Source organism: Erithacus rubecula (assembly GCF_903797595.1).
Source record: "Erithacus rubecula genome assembly, chromosome: 8".
Lineage (NCBI taxonomy): Eukaryota > Metazoa > Chordata > Aves > Passeriformes > Muscicapidae > Erithacus > Erithacus rubecula.
The window spans coordinates 674,988-681,086 of NC_136659.1; positions in this window are offsets into that span (position 1 = coordinate 674,988).

The following is a 6,099-nucleotide window of genomic DNA, read 5'->3' on the forward strand; positions in this document are numbered from 1 at the left end:
ACCCAAATACCTTCCCTGACCCTACACATGCAAATCCACAGATGTTCTGCAAAAATGCTCTTCCTGTACGTCTCAGGGGTGCAGCTGTTTCCCTGACTCTCCATTTCCAGTGTTTGGGCTGCTGCTCACACGTTCCTCCACGGCAGTTTGGTGGCCACGGGTCGTGTGTCTGCAGCCACAACTTCATCTAGGACACTTCCTGCTGGGGCTTATGGCATCCCAACAAACACGGCTGCTGCTCCTGAGAAAACAGCCAGTCCACTCAGTATTTCTGGGAAAAACAGCCCAAACCAAATTACACTCATTTTATGAATTTTTATGCTTTCTTCTTTTAAATTCAAACAGCCTCAAGTTTTGAGGACTTGTTTGTTTGGCTTGGGGCTTTTCCACCTAATTGTTTCTGAAAGAAATAATGGGCCTTTCCTGCTTTTTCCTCCCCAGATATCACTAGGAATGCCAAGCCTGGTTTCCCCTGGATTTGTTGAAAGTCCCAGAAGTGGAACTCAAGCTTTTGGGGGTCCAGTTGAGCCTTTAACAAAACTATCTTTTCTCCTCAAAGTTTATTCAGGTGCCTGAGTTAAACAGGTGTTGGTAAAGACAAAGAAAAAAGCAGAAGTTTTAATCAGTCTAACAAAAATAATTTCCTCTCTCAGCTGAGCAGTTTTGGCTCTCCCTTTGGATGTTGTGAGCACATTACTCAGAAATTATTTTTTTTTCTTCTTTAAATGGAAGATTTCAACCTTTCAGCATTAATTTAAACACCAAAGTGAAACCAAATCAGCTGGTAGCCAAGAAATGTGATCAGAAGTCACCAGCCCATTGCTGCAGCAGAAACATGAACTGCAACACATGGAGGTGAAGGACTCTGTTTTTCCTCCATGGCTTTTCCAAATCGTGACAATTCCCAGAATCCCAGTGGGCTCCAGAATATCTGCCCAGCTCCAAAGTTACCATGATAAGTTCATTGTTTTGGCCTCCCTCTCCCCAGCACCTGATTTGCCAAATGCTGCACCTTGGTGGTTCAATTCCAGAGCCAGCAGTTAAAACTTTGCTTTGAGAGAGGTTCTTCCCTGGACTCATGAAGAAAACCATTTACTGCAACAGCGGCTTAATTACTCCAGGGCTTTCCTTTGTTTTTTCCCAGTGCCTTTTTTTCTACCTTTTCACTTCACAATGCTCTTAACTACAAGGCTGGTTCACCTCTAGGATTCTGGTTAATCCCCAAAAATATTGGAAGGCAGGAATACAAACAACAGACTTGGAGCAAGCTGGTATAGTGAAAGGTGCAACAACCCCTCAAAGCTGGTGTTGTAATCCAAAAAAAGAAGAATTAAGATAAGCTTGACCCTTCCAGCCATTCCTGAATGCTGTTGGAACACCCAGGCTGACTTTGGGTTCACCTCTACATTAGTGGGAAGCCCTTCTTTCCCAATTTAACAGGGCTGGAAATGGAAGAGGAAAAGGTGAGGAGAATGAAATATTTCCAATGCTTTGATTTTCCACTTCAAGAAAACAGTATTTTCATTTTGCCTAGCCTGGGTTTTTAAGCTACAGTTGCTACTGCTGCAGCCACAATTAATATTCCACCTTCCAAAAAGAGGGGAAAAAAAGATGCAAAACTTTCTTGCCCGTGGATTCCCAGGGAGACGTCCCACTCTGATCTGCAATTAGCAGTGGCCTCAGGCAAATGATCTAAAATAGAAGTATTATTTTTGGAACCATGATAGCCACCACTTTTTATTCCCTAGAACACTCCTTCTTTCTGCACTGTCATTAAAAATAGAATCTGAACAGCCTTTGGGTTTCTTTCCTGTGGTAGGACACACACTGCCATCCCAGTGCTGCCAGCACGGGAAATTACATGGATTTCCCATCTTGCCAGAAATCCATGAGCAGGTCTGAAACACTGCACTCCATGTTTGAGGCAGAACTGGCCTAAATTCACCCCACTGACAGTGGGGAGGCAGATGGGAATGGGTTCCCAATAGCTTTGTGCTTGAGATCCCAACACAAAACCTGTAGAAGACACTGAAAATCCCTTTTCTTATTCCAGAGGAGGAGAAATTCAGGCCTGTTTTGATATATCCATAACTTTAAACACCTGCCTGTGTCCTACAGGAGTTAAAGGGCTCAGGAACACCTCTCCTCACCAAGACATGCTCCAGTGGGGCAGCCACGGCTTCTCTGGGCCTCACCACCTCCACAGGGAAGGATTTCTCCCCAGTATCCCATCTAACCCTTGCAATGTCAGTGGAACACATTCCCTGTGTCCTGTCCCTCCATTCCTTGTCCCCAGTCCCTCTCCAGGTCTCCTGGAGCCCCTTTAGACTGTAGAAGGGGCTCTGAGCTATCCCTGGAGCTTTCCCTTCTGCAGGATGACCCATGAAATTCACACATTTCTTGGTCAAAGCTTGAATGGAGCTGCCACCTTCTTAAAGGAGATGGACAGAGGGCCTGTGGGCTTCTCCTGGGAGAAAGGGACATCCACTGGAAAAAATCCGAGTCCTCCCCTCGCCTTTCTTTTTCTGTCAGCCTCCTGCAAAGTCTTGCTTAGAAAGACGCCTATTTCCAGGCTCCTCCAGCACCAAGCTGAGGGATCCAGGTTGATGCAGCACCTCTCTCCTCCCGGGGACATCCAGAGGGGAGATCCTTGCCGCGCTCACTGCCGGGATCATCCCGCGGCGGGATCGCTGCCCCCGGCCAGCCGCTCCTGCGCTGCTCCCGCTGCTCCGGGGTTGGGAAGGGGAGGAAGCAGAAGGGAAGAGCGGGCACATCAGCTGGTAACAGTTCAGAAACAGATGTACATTCCTGCACAGAGCTCCGGCCGGAGCGTATCCAATTTCTTTGGAGCCGTGCTCCGCCCCGAGCGTCTCATCCCCAAAACCCCGCACCTCCTGCCCCTTATCTTTGCTTTTGATTATGAACTTGTCACCGCAGGGGAAGTGCTCCGGGGGACACCAGGGGTGAGAGAACAAAGCGGGAGGAGCAGGGGCAATCCCGGCCAGGGCAGCACAGGGAAGGTGCCCACACCGGGTCCCTCCCGGTGGGTGCTGCCCAAGCACTGAGGGATTACCCCCTTGAAAATGAAGAGGGAAAATGAACCAGCTTAATCACATCTGGCTGTAGTAGAACTGGTTCGATGCTGGCGCAATTTGGGAGTGGGATGTTCCTGGAAGAAGGGATGCTCTCCTCTATAACAGAAGGAGGAAGGCAAAAAGCACAACAGTGTCTAGTTTTCCTCCAGTTTGCTCCAAAACTTGGTGTCTCTGGCAGCTCGCGCAGCAGAAGGGAGCTGGAAGAGCAGCCTGGATGATGTGCTGAAAGAATATTACCTGCACTGTCAGGGCATCCAGTTTTTTCCTTCTTCCCATGACAAGCAGAGAGAGGGGTGGCAGGATACAGAAATCCAAACCTCCTCTTCAGAGAGGACAGAGGGTGATTTCCTGGCCAAACCCTGCCAAGGGGACAACTGGACCACAGGCTTCCTATGGAGAACAAGCACTGACCCCAAATCCCAACCCACATTCATTATTGCCCTCTAACAAAAAAATCCGGGAGCCTGATAAAAGCAGGGGAACAGCCTGATAGTGAGTGTCCCGTTCAAACAGGGCATTACAATTCCACCAGAACTATTTTTTACGAGGCAGTTTTTATTCCCGAACCTCTCTCTCACCCTGCCGTGGTGGCAGGAAGGATGGATCCAGCCCAGCCCGCTTTGCCCGCGGCACCTTCACGTTGTTTCCCCCGCAAACCTCCCCAAACTCCCCTTTCCTCCAGGAGAGCTGGATCGCGTTTCAGCCGGGGCTGCTCCCGCACCTTTGCTTTGCTGCAGGGCAGATATTTGCAGGATTGTCACCACCAGACTTAGTCCTGGCACCAAGCACTGCAGCAGTGGAGGGTCCACACACACACACACACACACACACACACACACACACACACACACACACACGGCAGCTCCCGAGTGATGCTCGCTGGAGCCGGGCTCAGTGACTCCATAATTACCCCACGGCCAAATCCCACCATAAATTTCCCCTAATGAAGCCTGCCTGATGCTAAAAGGCTTTGCACGTTTAGAGGTTATGCACAGCAGCAATTCCCTGAGGGAGAAATCCTGCCTCGATCCTGCAAACACTCATTCAGTCTCGTTTGCTGAAGCAAGGCGGGTTTTTATTGAATTTATTTACTTAATATTAGCTATTTAACCCAGAGGAGTGAGGCACATCCCAGAGTGCCAGGAGCAGCAGCACTCAGCTGGACCAGGTCCATGCCACGTGGCCACAGCTTTTTTCCCAGCGCAGCTCCAGGGAAATGTCCAGCAGCTGTAGCCATGCTTGTATGGGATTATCCCAAACACCCTGTGCCAGCTGAGAACTGGGTATGTTGAGATCCATCCACACAGTCCAGTCCCAGAACCCTTCTGTCAGTTGTAGGATCAAATCCCTCATATGGAAACACCTCACACCTCAAACCCTGCTTTCAGTGGTCATGGCAGGGCCATAAAAAGCTGGAAAATAAGTGCTGGAAGGGCAGGGGGAGAGGAGACGCACAACCACCAGCTTCACTTGCCCTCCTCACCAGCTGGAATCATCTTCCCTTGCTCCTGGTACTTTCAAACACAGCCCAAAATACCTCTGCTCCCTCCCTGAGCAGCTTATTGTGGGCACCTGCATCCTTTTTGGGCAGCCTAGCCTGGGAGCTCAGCCCAGGAGCTCCTGTGCTCCATGAAACCCTGCATCTCCCCTGCCCTCCGTTCTCCATGAACCCTTGCAAACCTACGGCACCTCACCCCCATAAACGTGGTGCCATGAGCCAGGAACCTGGAAAAACCAGGAATGGTGCCCCTCAAGCCCTCAATACTTGGAAAGGATCCCAGGCACTCAGGAGACTCCCAAATAACCCCAGCACAAACCAAATACCCCTCACAAAGGGTGGCATCAGCTTTGAGGTCCAGGCTAGGCACCATCCCAGCCCACCTGTACTCGTGGAAGTGCAGGTTTCAGATGATGGATTAGCCCTTGGAGACAAAACCCTCCTGGAAAGCTGGGTTTGGGGTGCAAGTGAGAGTGGCACCCACCCTGCCCAGCTCACTGGGGTCTTAAATCGGATTAAAAATCTATTTGCGGATCGGCCTCGCTTTCCGACTTCTGTGCTGCACCTGAAAACCTTTCCTTTGGAAAGCAAACACAGGCTCTCCCCAGGGGCTGCCTGGGGAAGGCTTTCCACAATAAACATTACCTACCAGCAGTGCAGCCAGCCCCAGGCAAGCCAAAAATTCCTTCTACTACCAAGGAACACTTTCCAATCAAACCAGACATTATTTTTTTTCTGTTAATGAGTGTTGATACCTACTGGAAAACCTTGCAAAGAAATCCACTCCAAACTAATTCTTCTGATACAACATCGACACTTTACGAGCTTCTTTTGTCTAATTTATTTTTATTATTATTAATATTGTTACATTTTATTTCCCTTCTCCGTATTGAAAACATGATCTTTGCCGCTCAGGAATGCATCTGTTCCTGCAATTTGGGCTGTGACTGAAATCAGAGGTCCAAATCTGATTTTTCTCTGCCTTAGTTCCATTGAAGCAAGCAGAGCTTTCCCACATTTTCCCCCACAGCATGATGGAGAGGAAAACAGAGACCTGTTGTCTTCTGTTAGATAGATCAAAAATTCTGCTATCACAGATTTTGTGTGCTGGGATACCACGAATTTAGCAGCAGGATATTCTGAAGGAGGAAAAAGTGTCTTCCTACCTACCTTGGCTGCCGATTCCCTAAAATGTGTTGTTTAGCATTTAATGGAAGGGGGATAAGTGGGGAGAAAACAGCAATGCATGGCCACTGTTGCCTCTCCAGGGTCCTCTCCATGGGTTTTTCCAGGAGCTATTAACTGCTTTCCAGCTGATCAATATTTTGGGTTTGTCCAGGAGGAGTTTTTCCCATGCCCCCCGCAAGCAGGGGTTTAGCCCCTCTGCCCCCACATCTCCACCATTCCCACGGCTTAGTGTGCCCCAGGGAAGTTCTGCCACTCTGGGATCACCCTGTGGGATGGGGAGGCAGGTCCCCATCCCATCCCTGCAGGACAGGGGTTTTG